General features: G+C 39.5%; 1 protein-coding gene across 1 annotated transcript in view; it reads left to right on the top strand.

The window, feature by feature from the left end:
* Nucleotides 1-16,213, top strand: part of ACVR2A (activin A receptor type 2A) — a 75,943-nt gene that overhangs the window by 28,540 nt on the left and 31,190 nt on the right. The gene's annotated exons all lie outside the window — the stretch shown is intronic.

Raw genomic sequence — 16,213 nt, 5'->3', positions numbered from 1 at the left:
CAAGAAGAATAAAACGCAGGTGCTCGCCATATTCACTTCATTGAAATGTGAATTGCTCTAGTGCCAGACAGAATTACTGTGGCATTGGTGAGATTTGGGCTGAAAAATGTCTGTTTTGAAGCTTCGGCTTGAAAAATTGAAGTTGACAAATTAGGAAGGATTCAGAAAAAAGACCTTCAAGAATAATCTTTTTGTCTACAAATCTTGTGTTATTGAGGGGCTGAGAAACCTCAGTCCATTTAGTTTAAGAAATAGCATGATGACTGGCAGTTATCTACAATGAGAAGGGATTTCTGACCTTAAAGGTGTTAGAAAGTACAAATATTAAAAATTGGTGTTTTCAGTGAATCCTGATGAAGGTGAGATTACATACAGTGTCCATTTTTTAACTGAGAAATTTAACACTGAAATTTTGAACAAGACTCATAAATTTTTGAATATGCAGCTGCTTTTCATTAGTTTTCCTGTGGGATGTGGGGTTGTTTCAAAAGTTGTGAGCTTGATGCAGAAGTTCCCAGTTGTTTAGGTTTAAAATATTGTAAATTTTCACAGCTGTTGGCTCAGATTTATAAGAGGATGGATTTTTTTGCGGGCATTTCTCTCCCAGGCTCTTGTTGAAGGGAAGATCGTATAAAAGCTTTGGCAGAGGGAAAACTTTAATGCAAGACACTTTTATTAAAAGAAATTAAATGATTGCTAGTGAGTACACAAAATCATAAGTGAGAACAGACCAGATCGTAAGCAGAATAAACAAATGTACACAAGGAATAGATCATTTTTATATTAAAGGACATAAATTAAATCACATAAACTTTCTGTATGTATATGTGCACCACCTCTCTAATTTTTAATTCCCATTGAAAAATGTAGGAGCAAGATAATTTTTTTTTTTATAGAAAGAAAATAAAAAGGAAGCTGATTATTTATGTTCTCAAGTCATTTCCCAAAGCTAGTTTAAGAAAACTGTGGATAGAAAATATCTTAGACTTTATTGCTGCCTGCTGAGTTATAGTCTCAAATGCAGAAGAGCAAATCAGGACTTAATTCAATATATAGAGAATTTCTATTTTATACCAGCAGTGCAAAAATAATTCTGTTGTTCATTTGGTTTCCTTACCAATACTTTCTTCTGTCCTGTACGTCCCCAAATCCTTTATCCGGGGAACTAGGCAAGTGTATTTAAAATTACATTAGCTTATTTCAAAGTCAATATAATAGCTTTGTAATCAGTGATAAATATCTAATTTAAAGATAATTAAAAATGCTTGTCATATATAAGCATATGATTTTTAAGTAAAAGTTGTTTCTGCTTGCTTAGGAGGTGATAAGATTGTAGACTAAATGTGATTAATGTTCTTTGCAGATGTTGCTTTATATGCTTAGGCTTTCAGAAGTAAAGCAGTCTAGACTGTCTGTCTGCATTCTCCTACGGCTTTGATCTTGATTAAAACTCGTTGTATTGTATTTATCATCTTCCCTCCTTGAATGCCAGAAAGTATCTCAACTGTTTTTTTGTATGTATATATGTTTATATAGAAAGCTACTAAGTATCTTCTTTGAGTACTGTAGAAATCACACATTTGGATTTGTTCAGCAAGTAGCAAAAAATCAGTATCTTGTATCTTGAAAGCCTTAAAACTCTCATTTGGTTTATTTCAGACGTAGCAAATGTTATTCAAAGTGTTAGTTAAATTCCTAGGGAGTGAATGGGGTTAACATTTTTAAAGTGGTTTTTTCCCCTCCTGTTGGATATACATCTAAAGATAGGGGGTGGCTGCTTTGATCTTCTGCTGCAGTCATCTGTATTTCTGTCAGGTCTGATATTAGTGATCTGCTAATACCTATTTCATTTTACTAAACCAAGGTTTTTCTTCCTGCCCACCACCCTCCCAGCTCAGGGGGATTGAACTGGAGTGGTCAAGCTGGGAAAAAGGGTCAAACGCAGCAGCGGCACGTGGAGTACCTGAATAAAATAAAACTTATCAGGATCTGGCATGTGCCCACTCTGTGGCAGAGCAAAAGATCTCAAAGCAGTGAGTTTCTCAAAGCTTTGTTTTGGTATTAAATCTTTCACTGCTTTGGGACATGACCAGTTTCTCGTTTGTGTGCACCAAGTACGACTAGAATGATTTTTCATTATTTGGAATAATCAGATTTTCTGTTTATTTGCTTATTTATCAATTCAAGATTATATTGGACTGATTTGAGAACTTGATGTATTTTATCTGGAAGTTTTAAGCGAAGAGAATCCCTTTAATAAGCTATTTGATGGTCACTCAGTAAAACATTTTGGGTAGTTCCATTAAATATTGAAGTACATGGGGTTTATTTTCTATTATAACCGTTGTTGTTGCCGCCACCGAGTGCTTTATGTAAGTCTGTTGGTTGGAGTTGTTTATGAAATATTTGAAGCTTCTAGACCACAGTGGTGTCTTAAGTCCAAGTTTGGGAACATGACTCCATCTACTCAGCAAGGATACAAAACAGATGGAGAAGTAACTAGCTAATAAGTTAAATAATACTTAGCTGTCATAAACCACTTGTAAATCCATTATAGGAGGCAGTGAGTTGTGCCTTGCTCTTTGCTTCCCCATTACCCAATTTCTTCCTGATCCTTAACTATACAAGGCTAAAATTGTTTTGGTTTTATTGTGTCTTGGCAATGATGTGTAATTTTATTTCATTTATTTATTTATTTTTAATTCTGTAACGAAATTTTAGTAATTTTATATTAGAGCACGGTTATGATTATGGAGGTCTCTAATCTTGCCTGCATGTTAACGTAGCAATCAGGGGAAAATTAATTAAAATATTTTAATAGGAGTCTCACACAGCAAATCTGGATTCCCCCTGTTTTAAAAGCATTACCCAGTACATAATTGATGGACTGGCTGAACCGGAGTTGCCGTTCTAAATGTAGATACCTTTGTAGTTGGGAACTGCATAGGGTTCTCATACAGAGCTGGGCTTGCTGAGAGTAATTTCTTAATAAAATTCTGGGAAATTATCTTAATACTTTAAATTAGCATATTGAAAAGTTGACGCTAAAAATTTTATGCAACATTTTGTAATAAATGCATTTTTAAGGCTTTCTTACAAAGTTTAAATGAAGCAAAACTGGCTTAATTGAACACTTCAAGGCAACTTTTTTCCATTGATTTGCATGCTGTCAACTTCTTTAGGATTATTGTAGTGTGTCAGATGTGGGCTTACACAATCAGAGGATGTAGGACCAAAAATCAGCTTGATCATGTGTTATCAAACATGTGATTTGCTAAAAACAAAAAAAACAGTAGCAGTAAGTTTTCGGTGTGGTTTTAAGTACTTTTCATAACAAACATACAGTGAAGCACGGTCTTGTTGACTTCACTTTTACTAAGCCTATGTGCATGGCTCTTAAACGAGAACTTGATATACTAATTATCAAATGGTTAGATGTTTAAAGCCTTTAAAACATGCCTTCAGTGTCCTCATACTTAGAGATAATTCCAGCAATAATCTGGAGGTTTTTTTACTTTTTTGTAGGGTTTTTTTGTACTTTTTAAAGTGAGGCATTGTAGATTGACATCAAATTTTTGTTATACTTAATCACAAATAAGAATATTCTGGTCCTTTTTTCCTTAGTTTGGTTTTTTTTTTTACTTATATAAACTACCAACACCAAGTAACTTATATAAAATCTTCCAAATATTTTTATTTGTGCATTTTAGGCAATTGGGAGATGATTTACAGTTTACAATTACAACTGGTACTATTTCTAATACGGGAAAAGAGGGGTGACTCCATACTGTTCTTCTAAATTTTCCAGTGCATAGGTTAAGCGACAGCAATCCAGAAGCATTTTTCTGGTGGAAAAATAATAGCAATTTTCATCCACTTGAGAATTTCTTTTGAGAAGACTTTCTGGAGAGATTAATATTATTTTTTATGCCATTTTTCTCAGGGCCAGACTTTAGAAGCATGTTCGTAGTTAACCTTTTGTACACAAGAAACTATTGCAGTATTTATTTGGAGTTTCAAATATCTGCTTGCTTTGCTTCATATTGGACATCAAACAGCCTTAGAAAAGGCTTTTCTTTTTTCTTTTTCCTGAAGAAAAACATGGCATGTGGAAACATAGACTATTTGTAAGTGCTTATAGGCAGGTAGGAGAAATAAAAGCCGCTATCTTAGATTACCTCAGCACTGATTTGATTCTCGTGTTAGATCAGTGCTGATTTATTTAAGGCAGCTGTTGCAGTTGCTGCATTTAACTGTTCTGACGACAGCAAATGTACTGGTTGTCCAATATGTAGCATATTCTTCAAGTCACTGCTATAGAGTTATGCTCTAGAAAAGTGTTAAAGAGTTTTATGAATGTACTTTTAAATTGCTCCATTTTCCAGTCAGTTATTCTTAAAGCTCTGACTACAAATACAAAATAAGTTTGGTTTTAGTATGCAGTATCCTGACTTTAATAGACTTCTTTTGGATTTTTGAAGTGCTTCCTTTTTGGATTTGTTCTTTTCTGGATACAATTAGTAATGATATCCAAAAAATGACCAATGGGTAGCAAAATCTGCTTCCTGAGAATCCATAAAGATATAAAAGAAGTGGAGCAGAAGAATAGTCTAATACTGAGATGCATTAGGAAATTGCTTTGTTATTCCATTGCCTTTTTCAGCTTATTGTGAATCTCAAACACTTGAAGTTTTTGGCAGTTTACCAGTCACTTACATCAGAATTCATTCTATATAAAAACTGGCATAATAATGATTTCTAGTGAAATTCTGTCAGTTCTCACTTTCAGAGGGAAAGCTCACGTTGATGCAGTATCTTTAGAGCACGGGAAGGTGGTGATGGGGGTTAAAAGTAGTAAGAGTATTGAAATTATGAGCATTGCATATAGTGAAAACGTTTACTTAATGAAGACTCCATAGGATAGTTGGGCTTTGAATTTCCCTGATCTCTAGAAAAGTCCAGAACCGAGGTACTTTATTCTATCTTTCAGTCAGGACCCAAATCATCTTTGATGAAGATGAGTGTTGGGGCTGATGAAGAGCTGAGCTGCAGCTGAGGTGGTGTCTGGCTGGATCTCCCCTGGTGGCGTGTTTGGAGCTTGAGACTTAAGAGTTGACTTAAGAGCTTGAAAGCAAGGAGAGGATGTGCTTGCCCTATCAACGGTGGTGTTGTCTGTAAAAATATGGGTTGTTTCAAGCTCTGTGAGTGGGATTTTTAACATCATCTTCAGATTCCAGTCTGGTACAGTGCGCAAAATAAGGCAGCCTGAGAGGGGACAAATAAAAAGCCCATTCCAAGTGACAGCCAGTTTAGCTACAGGTAGAAAGGCAGTTGTACTGGATATTTTTTTTTTTAATATAATCAATACTGATTCAGTACATAAAGACACAAATCTTAAAACTCTTTCAGTGTAGAAAAGGTTTGGAATTTTATACAAATAGGACTGGACAGTAGAACTGGAATCAAACAAATAGAGCAAAGCTCAAGGATACGCAGATCATTTTGCTTCAGGAAGAGGGTTCAGCAGTCAAAAACATATTAGTGTTTTTATGACGATAGGTATTTACTCAGATGTGTAATGCTGCAGTCTGACATTTATTTAAGTTTAGTGGCTGAAGGAAGGAATTACTTCCCCCCGCTTGTGCCAGTTCAGCTCTTTGGGAGGCTGTTCAGCAGGGGCTGCTTTTCTGATGGCACCACAGCTTAAAAATGTGTTTCAAACTCTGGTATTGCATTATAACGGATACCGTGAGCTACTAATGTGATTTGACTGTGATGCATCCGATCCTAAAATGCTTCTGGAGCAGGATTTCCTAGCAAACAAAACCAATATCGATATCAGACAAGTCTTTGGAAGTGTCTTGGGTACTGGATGTAGTTCTGGCCACCCTTTGGAAAGACCTGCTGTTGTGATGGGGCAGTGAAATTAAAAGGGGAATGAAAATAAAAATAAAATAAAAAAAGCCCCTGGATCATTGACTGTGTGGAATCAAGGCTGAAGCTAAACTTGATGATTCTCCACAAATAAATTGGAGACTTAAGGGAAGGGTAAAGAAGGGTTTCCAGCTCAGCTGAATGGGTGAACCTCTAAAGGCTTGAATTTTTAATACTGGATCCTGCCTTTTCCCCACCATGTTTCCCGGCATGTCCAAGGTAATCCCGCTCTCTGTTTACGCGAATCTGGAACCTCTCCTTCATAGTGTTTAGCTGCCATCTGGACAAGGGCAGCTGGGGCTTGTCTGGATCTACTGGTCAGGGTGCGTGTACTCATCAGCCTCCATCTACTGCCAGTCAGCTGCTGGCTGCGCCGGGCCAGACGAATAACAGCACTTTATGAGGTTTTTTGGGGCCAATTTTAAGCAAAAGAATACAGCTTATGCTTAAAAGAAAAATATAAAGGGGTGAAAACTGGTTGTAAGTATGTTTAGGCTGGAATCTTGATTGTAACCATAGAAAAAATACGAAGTAAAGCAATGGCAAAGGAGTTTTAATTTAACTAAGAAGCTTGATCAGCATGTGAAGGATAACCGTGTGGTGTTTTTACTTGCAATAGCACCGAACAGGACACAACACCCATGGAGAGACTTGCGTGAGATCTGAGTTGAAGAGAGACTCACAATTTTGTCTTTTAAGTAGTTCTAGAAGGTCCTGAAAGAAAAAGAAGTGGGGTCGGATGTGTCCTATGGAGGAACCATCAGATGTGAAGTTGGGGTGTTTGCCTCATAGATGGCTTGACTATGGTTTTGTTTGACTTGGTGCGTGGTTCTGTTTTCTTTGCAGTCAAACCTCAAAAAAATTTACGTTGAATTTGACTGATTTGGAAGGCAAAAGATATAATAAATTTTTGTAATCAGCCTGACTTAGCTCTTCTGCGCAGTCCGGAGGGATTCTCCTTGGAGGGAAGAGGAAGCACTCCTTATTTCTCGTTATATGTACTGGTGAAATGTTGATGCTGATTATATTCAATTGGAGTCTGGTCTCATCAGATAAGGAAATTTAAAGACAACTAGAATGCCTGTGAAGGTTTTTTTATACTTTCTCATTAAGTGGTTAATCTGTTACAATTTACGATCTCCATGAGGTTGCAGGAATTTCAAATTTTCATTTTAGAAAGTTCTTTAAAATGTTTTGTAGTTTGCGGTTGGCAAGTTCTCACAAAGTTTTACGACTTGGAGAAAAACTTTTACAAATACCAACCCTGAGAAAGGATCGTTCTGCTCAGAAACACGGTAGAGATTCACAGCCGGGTGTGCTTGGGGTGTTGCTCTGACCAAGGTGGGAAGCCGACTAAAGCCATTGGGCGTTGGCAGAAGAGACAGGATGCTTCTTGATGTCCCCACTTCTTGACAGCTCTCTGCAGACTGGTTCCCTCTTGCCACATGGAGAATTCAGATAGTTCAATGCAGTCTGGAGAGAGGGAGGAAGTTGGCTTATATCTCCAGGCTGTCAAGATAGCATTTATTTGAAGGCAAATCACTTTTTTCATAGTTACAATTCTCTATGGCCCCTGTTTTATCTCGTATCTGCGTGGCAGCACGTGCGCTGCAGGATTCCACTTGCTTTGGGACTCTGGAATCAGATGAACAGCTCTGACGGGTGTCTGAGCTCATTGCTGGGAAACTCCCTCTCGGGCCTCAAAAATAGAAATTCCACTAGTTGCTACCACCAGCGTGATAGTCATCCTTCAGAACGATTCATATCTTCCTCATCTAGCTTTGATATCCTTAGGTGGTTTATTTAGGCTTTAGTCTGGGAGTGTGCCTGCCAGTGAAGTGAAGCCTTACTTTTTTGAGTTTAATAACAACATTCGAAGACTCTGGGTGGAAATGGTGTTACTCACATGTGTGTAATGGGAAAGCATCCTTAGTTACTTCAGCAGCACCTGTCTTAACTCAGCTTCATGTGGGGACAGTTGTAGATGATACCACCTAGATAGGCAGAGGTACAGCAGGACCCCAGCTTTCAAGGTTTTAATCTCAAACTGAATTGAGTTTTTATTTGAGTTTTGTTTATATTTTCGAACCTGCGTACAGTACTGAGGGCCAGTCTTCTTGGGAGGAGTGGTGGGAAGGGACCCTTTGAGACCAGCATTGTCCCTTTCATCTGCACCATCTCCCTTTTTCTCACTTCTGTTTAAATCTTGGCTGACTTGGAAGGGCTTTCCCTTTGAAGCCAGCTACCGTGATTATTTTCTATAGTGACTGATTGTTATTTTTTTCACTGAATTTCACTGAATTTTTTTTTAGAGTTGGAAGGGACCATAGAGATCATCTAGTCCAACACCCCTGCTGAAGCAGGATTGCTTCAGTTTCAGTTTTTGTGTGTTTGGGGTTTTGTGCTGGGGAGAGGAGGCTAATCCTAATTGAAAACTGTGTATTTCTAGCATTAGTGCCTGTTTGGCACTATTTTTTATTTTTCAACCTCTGAATCTTGTAGAATTTCAACTTTTCTGGGGAGTATTGAGCTTTGTGTTACTTGTGATAGATTATTATCATCTTGTAATACCGTCTCTGTTGTGTTGGGGAGGGGATGTTTGACCAGTAACATCTATAAAAGCTACCAGCATGTATGATGCGAGTGTAGTCCCAAGGCTGTGCTTCAAAAAAGCAAACAATTTACAGAATCTTTCAAGCTTTTTTCCCCCCTCCCCCTACAAAATCGTTAGACAGTAGATGAGAGAGTTTTTCTGGTTTGTGCTGCTCACACTTCGCAGTGACAGGAATGGCATGTTTGAACTTGAAAACATCAGTCTGTGTCTTAGTGTGTTCCCTTGAAGTCAAGAAGTGTGAAAAATAGCACTTACATTAACTTGAAATTTCTGGAGACTCCCAGAGGATGCCAGTCTGTATTTGAGAGGTAGCTGGCTGATGCTGTAGATGCCAGTTGTGCCACTACTGGCACTTTGATTTCTACCTAAAGAATGTAGTTGTCACTTGACCCTTTTTCTCCATTTTCTGCCACGTGTTTTGCTCTGAAATGATTTTGGAAAACTTGGATGTCAGAGGTTTGGTTTTTTTGCCACTTCCTTAAATCCAGTCTTAAATAAGATACTCGGAAGTACAAAGCAGGAAAATAGAAGTTCCCTGCAAAACCCTATTATGACTTTATTAATTTCTTCTGACAATCGGGAAAACTGCGTGGAGGGACTGCAGGGAGGAACACGTACTGCAAAAGGAATTTCAGGTTCTTTTTTAACTTGAGCAAGAGTCCAGCGAGATTTAGATGCCACTGTTACGCTCCCTGCAGCGGCCTCTTTCAGAGTGCTCCACGTATCACGATTGCCCCTTTAATCCCATCTTCTCTATCACTCAGATGGAGACATTACTTTGGATGGTACCATGGAGTCTCTCAAACCAACAATTGAACTAAGAGGTTCCTCATCTTTACCTGCACCCTTTTTCTTGAATTACGACCTCATAAGATGCTTTGACCTTAAAGATGCTTTCGATTAGTTTTCCCACCAGCGCTTCTAAAATCTTAGGTCTCCGAAAATTATAGCTCTTTGTTTAAGTTGATTAAAAAGTTTAATAGCCTCTCCTAAATATTCTTCTGGAGAAGTCATCAGACTGGGTTCACAGTCTTACAGATGCACGGGTTTATTCCATGTGGCTAATTACTGAAGCTTGAACTTCAAAAGGTCAAGTGGCCACTCTTGCATAGGGATTCGCAGGTAGAGAGTTTCTTTTATCTTGGACGTTCAGTATGTTTTAAGGGCATCTCTTCTACAGATTCCAAACCCCTACTTCTTTCATTTGACTGTACCTAATTTTGTGTTGCAGGTCAGGTATGGAGAGTATTTTTTAAGTCAGAAGTGGTGTTTCTGTTCAAAAAAAATTGCATAAGTTTTTATGATAACTTGTCTGCCAAATCTCTCTTACTAGAACTACAATATTGCAGTGCCTTTAAATATTAAGTGGAACTTAACTGTAAAAATGAAGTGTTGATGAGATAAAGAGTGTCAGAGTGTTCTGGCCCATGGCTTGCACCCCGAAGAGAATTGGTCATCTACTCCAACTGGGTACAGAGTTCTTCGGGTATATAGTCATTCTGTAGCTCACATCAGAAAGGCCGATGCATCGTGCTCTGGCTGTTTAATGTCAGAAAAAAGCTAACGAATGGTCCAACTCCACCTTCTACTGCCAGAGCACGTGGGCCTTTGTGTCAAAAAGAGAGATGAAATACCATCTATGCTGTCTGATCAATTGTTTCCAGAGTAAAATATCTGTATTACTTGGTACTGTTTTAGAAGCTCTCTTGGATCCAGGAGTGATATCTAACAGTTCTTGGGTTGCCTAACTTCAAAAGCTGATGAATGGTTCAATATATTGTCGATGCTGCGTAGAATCTCTATTAACGCTCATTATAATTTTTTTTTTTAATTAAACCAAGATATAATATAAAATAACAAGTGGTTATAGCAGCCGGCTTTTTTTTTTTAAGTTATCTTCTGAACTGATACCTGTAAATCCAGAACACACATTTCTAGTAGGAAAGTGTTTTTCTGTTTGCTCTTTGTCTAGCAGACAATCAATTTCTTAACAATATAGTAGTGGAGTAATTTTTCTATTTTTCCCCCTCCCCTCCTTTCTCAGTCGTATTTCTTATTTGTAGATCAGTCATCCTCCATAGTTTCCACTATATTTAGGACCCTGTGCTCTTAAGACATAGTGTGGTGACATTAGGTAGATCATTCTTCAGTTTCTCAGCACCGGATTCTTCCTCCAGAAAGTTCTTTTTCAGAAATGTTCATTTCAGCTAGAGGATTTCATAGAGAATTTTATACTTCCAGGGCAGGCTCATCCGTACCAGTTTCCCATTTTGGTGAATCAAAGTTTAATGTAGCTATTGTTATACAAAAGGCTGCGCTAAAACTTCCAAGATTACTGTAGGACCCATGTTAATTTGCAAACTCTTTATATTTTTTTAAAATTTTACTTTGGGAAAAGAAACAAGTCTTTTAGAACATCATGTCATTTTAACAATTTTAGGATTAACCCTTTAGCTTCTTAAAAGATCTTAAGTCTTGCAGACTTCTTCGCAGAGGTGCAGCACTTTGGCATTTCTCTGATCTTCCCCCATGATTTTTTGATTAACTAAACACAGGCTTGGTGGAATGTGCTGAAAAGGGGAATGATAATGAGAAACTCTAACCTGAAAAGACACACATCTTAAGGCAGTGGGACAGCGGTTCAGGTGATTGGCTTTGCTGCCTTGTTTATCTTTCTTCCTGATTCTTGCATTGCTTAACTTAATTGCTGTTCTGTTTGGATTTAATGAATGTACTTTGGCTCAGTTTATATGAAGCACAGTCCTTGTTTGACCTGCGGGTATTAAGAACAATGACAATAGGACTAATACTTGTCTAAAGATCAATAAAATACGTTTTTTGGACATATTGGTCTGTATAAGGAGAACAGAATAGGTCCTTTCTGTTGTAAATCAGTTTGCTTTATTAGGTTGAAAATAACCTCTTTTATTTTTCCTTTGAGAAACCTTCTCTTAGGTGCTATCAGGAAAAAATACAGAATAATAAAAATCTGCTTCCTGCTTGTGGAAACATCAGACCTGGGCTTTTTTAGTATATATTTTTAGTCTGTTCTTAGATATATTTGTGGGTCTAGAAAGTGTATATGAGATCACTGTGGAAACAAATAGAATAATATATATAAAGAAGTACTTGAAAAAGATGCCTGTGCAGTAACTGCAGTTTTTTTGAGATGCTATTCCTATCTATGCTATGTTTTTTGTTCTTTTTTTTTTTGTTCCCCTACAAAAGCATGTTACATCTTTTAGCAAATGGGCTGTTCTGACTGCTGAGCATCTCGCGGTGTCCCGTCCCTGTGGTGCTTCAGGCCATTCTGCTCAACTAGTTTATTCTAATAAACTACTCCATTCCTTAATGTTTTATACAGCGTAATGGACTTGTTTGGGTCACTTGTGCAGCTGTGAAGTACAGGTGTGATTATACTTTCCAGGCTTCAGTGTTGCCCTTTGCACGTGAGGCTTGAGTAACATCTTGGGAACATACTGGATGGAGAAGAAGTCTGTAGTTCTGTCTAGTGCTGGAAGATGTGCAGAAATAAGCTTGAAATTTTAATTTTAGTTCCCTTCTGGTTCAGGATGTGTTAGGTGTACACTGGGAGCACCCACCAGAGCAATCTAGAAGACTTGGGGGTTTTTTCCATGCTGATGTTTTAGATCTCAGCACCATCAAACTAATCTTTGTAGCCTTTTCACCGCTTTTCGTGACTTCAGCTTAAAAAATTTTGCTAGATTTCATAAATCAGCAAGGAATCACAGATTCATCTTCCCTTTGACTGGAAGCCATTGTGCCTTTACGTGGTGTCACCCATCATATGTGCTGCAAAAGCAGTGTTTGGGGATAGGAGTAGGACACGGGGTTGGGGGGCATTAACGTTGTCTTAGGAAATGAGGGAGAAGATCATGATCGTGTTTCAGACTCTTGATTAAAAATGTCATTAAACCATTCCTGCATTACAGACCAATGAGGTTGTGTTACTCAGTTTCAGGATTACTAGCTCGATGATAAACTCCCAGAAGTTTATAATTCTTTTTTTTTTTTTCCCCCTCTGAGTGTAACGTAGTGATATCTGTAATACTGAATTCATATTCCATCCAGTATCTTTTTCCAGTAATCCCTTTTTAAATAAGAATCATAGAATCATCCAGGTTGGAAGAGACCCGTGGGATCATCGAGTCCAACCATCTACCCTACACTACAAAGTTCTTCCCTATATCATATCCCCCAACACCACATCTAAATGTCTCTTAAACACATCCAGGGATGGTGACTCAACCCCCTCCCTGGGCAGCCTGTTCCAATGCCTGACCACTCTTCCTGTGAAAAATTCTTTCCTAATGTTCAGTCTAAACCTACCCTGTTGGAGCTTGAAGCCATTCCCTCTCGTTCTGTCATTAATTACCTGTGCGAAAAGACCAGCACCAACCTCTCTACAGTGTCCTTTCAAGTAGTTGTAGAGAGTGATGAGGTCTCCCCTCAGCCTCCTCTTCCTCATACTAAACAGTCCCAGCTCCTTCAACCGCTCTTCATATGATTTGTTTTCCAGGCCCTTCACCAGCTTCGTTGCCCTCCTCTGCACTCGCTCCAGCACCTCGATATCTCTCTTGGATTGAGGTGCCCAAAACTGGACACAATACTCGAGGTGTGGCCTCACCAGTGCTGAGTACAGGGGCACAATCACCTCCCTGCTTCTGCTGGTCACGCTGTTTCTAATACAAGCCAGGATGCCGTTGGCTTTCTTGGCCACCTGGGCACACTGCTGGCTCATATTCAGCCGCTTGTCAATTAGAACCCCCAGGTCTCTTTCTTCCAGGCAGCTTCCCAGCCACCCTTCCCCAAGCCTGTAGCAATGCACGGGGTTGTTGTGGCCCAAGTGCAGAACCTGGCACTTGCCCTTGTTGAAACTCATGCCATTGATGTTGGCCCAATGCTCCAATCTATCTAGGTCTCTCTGTAGAGCTTCCCTATCCTCCTGGGAAACAACACTCCTGCTTAGCTTGGTGTCATCTGCAAACTTGCTGATGATACACCCTATGTCCTTGTCAAGATCATCAATAAAGACATTAAACAGAAATGGTCCTAACACTGAGCCCTGAGGCACACCACTTGTGACCAGCTATGTTAGTATAGTTAGTCCTTATTAGCTATGCAGAGATTTCATTGTTTGCCTCTTGAATTAAAAAAAAATGGCTAGAACTTTTTTGGGGGGGGGCATTCATGTAGTCTTTCTGCTTGGAAAAAATGGTAGCCAGTCCTTCAGATTCCTGCCGAGGTGAGGTTTTCCAGACTGCACATGTACAGTAATACAGTTGCTTGCTGCGCTGCTAACAATTACAGCGTATCCCGCATTAACAGCGGTTCAGAAGTTCAGTAGCAAATGTTGGGTTTCTTTTCTTACTGCAGCTGTTGTGGCTGAACACAAACGGACAGTGATACGGCAGCGTGCTCGCTGCAATAGGATAACAGCATATATTAAACGTGATCTGTCTTAACATGCCGAAACTAAACTCTATTATATACTTGAGTACTCTTTGCTTTTTCCGTGTGTTTTCCTCTCAGTCCGTAGGATGCTCCTGGTGCTTTGCTCATGGCTTCTTTCAGCAGCAGCATTTGGCCTTTGAGGTGTAATGATAGATTTCCCGAAGACCTGACTGACAATTTAATGTGAAAATAATCCGTCAGCACTCAAAATGGATACAGGAGTTTCGTTATGGACATACTATGCCTAAACTGGGGCCCAAATAAATTTGCTTTTGTTGTAAATGCCAGCTGCCCTTCTCTGAGTGTGATTCCTCTGGTGGCAGGGCTGGTTGTACGCAGATGCTGCTGCCTTTCATGGAATCATAGAATTGTCTAGGTTGGAAGGGACCTTTAAGATCATCTAGTCCAACCATCAACCTAACTTTGATTAAAAAAAAAAAAAGAAAACCCTACAAAAGAACCTCCCCCATCACTAACCCATGTCTCTAAGCACTATGTCAACCCGTCCTTTAAATACCTCCAGGGATGGGGCCTCAACCACTTCCCTGGGCAGCCCATTCCAAGGCTTAATAACCCTTTCCATGTAAACATTTTTCCTAATATCCAATCTGAACCTCCCCTGGCGCAACTTGAGGCCGTTTCCTCTTGTCCTGTTGCCTGTGACTTGGGAGAAGAGACCGACCCCCCACCTCTCTACACCCTCCTTTCAGGGAGCTGTAGAGAGATTCCACCCTGTCCCCACTTTTCTACTTCGAAAGTTTAAGCCGAGACTGTGCTGGTATGTCCGTACATCAGTTTAGTCTGGCCAGACCTATTGCAAGTGTCCCTCGGCCCCTAGAGAAGGTGTTACAGATAGATGCTCCCCTGGCATCCAGAGTCACTAGCCCACCAGCGTCATTGCTGGCCAGTTGGGTAGGTTGAACCTATTCAGAGCATTAATGGATAAGAAACCTTGCTATAGGCAGGAATTGTTAGGAAAATATTTGTGCAGAGTTAATTTTACTGTAGTTTCAGAATTTTATCAAACTCAGCTTTTCTGTGGTCCTTCAAAGCTAGGCTTGGCAGCAGAAGAAAAGGAATGGCACGTGTGAGAGAAATCCAGGACTTCTGCTTTATTGCACTGACAGAACCAAATTGTTCAATCTGTTGCCTCATCTGTTTCTTGCCGTAGCTGGGAGTTGTAAAGGTCAGGCCATCGCAGCACAAAGAATATAATAGTTAACATGCTGCATCTCGCAGTGTCACCAGCTGGCTAGTGCCTTTCTCCCATCGAACATCCAGGCTCTTTCCCAAAAAGCGTCAGCAGCGTCCTCTTGCCTATTTTGGGAATGCGTCAAAGTCAAAAAGTTTCGGGAGGTGGCAACGTGGGATGCCCGGGGATGGTCAACGCCGCGCTCGGCTCTGCCGTCTGGTGCTGCGCTTCGAGAGGGCTGCAGCAATTTTCACTTTGAAGTCATTCTCGTCACCATGAGAGGGGTAGCTTTTTTGGGTCCCTCTTTACTGAGGAAAAATAACTTTTGGGTATGGATATGGCTACAAGGCGATAGCTGTGTATCAAAATCACTGTGAATATATGCAAATAGTGAGATAACGAGCGATACAAATAAATACGTATGAAACTAACTGCTATGGAAGAGCTTTCCTCTTTAAATCTGATCTTCAGGATGGTGTCTGATGTACCCATCTCTCTTGAAAATACCGGGTGGGTGCACAGGCGAAGTAAAGGTGCTTTGTCATCCTCCTGACCCTTCCTCAATTTAGAAGCGAGTCCTTTAACTCTCTGGCTCTTCGATCTCCCTCTCTGTTTTTCCATATTTTTAATACATGTTAAATGATGAAGCTTGCATGAAGATTAATGACACTCTCTTGGCAGTATTTGACAGGATAAAAACAGAAGTAAAAGCCAGTTATTCCTCCCTTCCAGTATTTTTTTAGCGGTTTTGCATCCTGACAACCCTTTACCTTTGGAGAAACCAGATCGGTGCTTCGTATCACATCAAAACTATGAAGTTTGCTCTGCTTTGAGGTGCCTCAGTCTGTTGGTATTTGCTGGGGTTTGCTGTAAGTTGTCAGTAGCCATCGGTGAATCAATGACGTTTGTAATTTAAAAGATAAAATTAAATTCAAAAGTTCAGAAAGTTTTGGTTTTAAGAATGCTGGGATGATCAAAAATAAAAATGATGGTTATTG

The sequence above is a fragment of the Numenius arquata genome, chromosome 3 (assembly GCF_964106895.1).
Source record: "Numenius arquata chromosome 3, bNumArq3.hap1.1, whole genome shotgun sequence".
Taxonomy (NCBI): domain Eukaryota; kingdom Metazoa; phylum Chordata; class Aves; order Charadriiformes; family Scolopacidae; genus Numenius; species Numenius arquata.
This window is presented reverse-complemented; position numbering and strand designations above follow the sequence as displayed.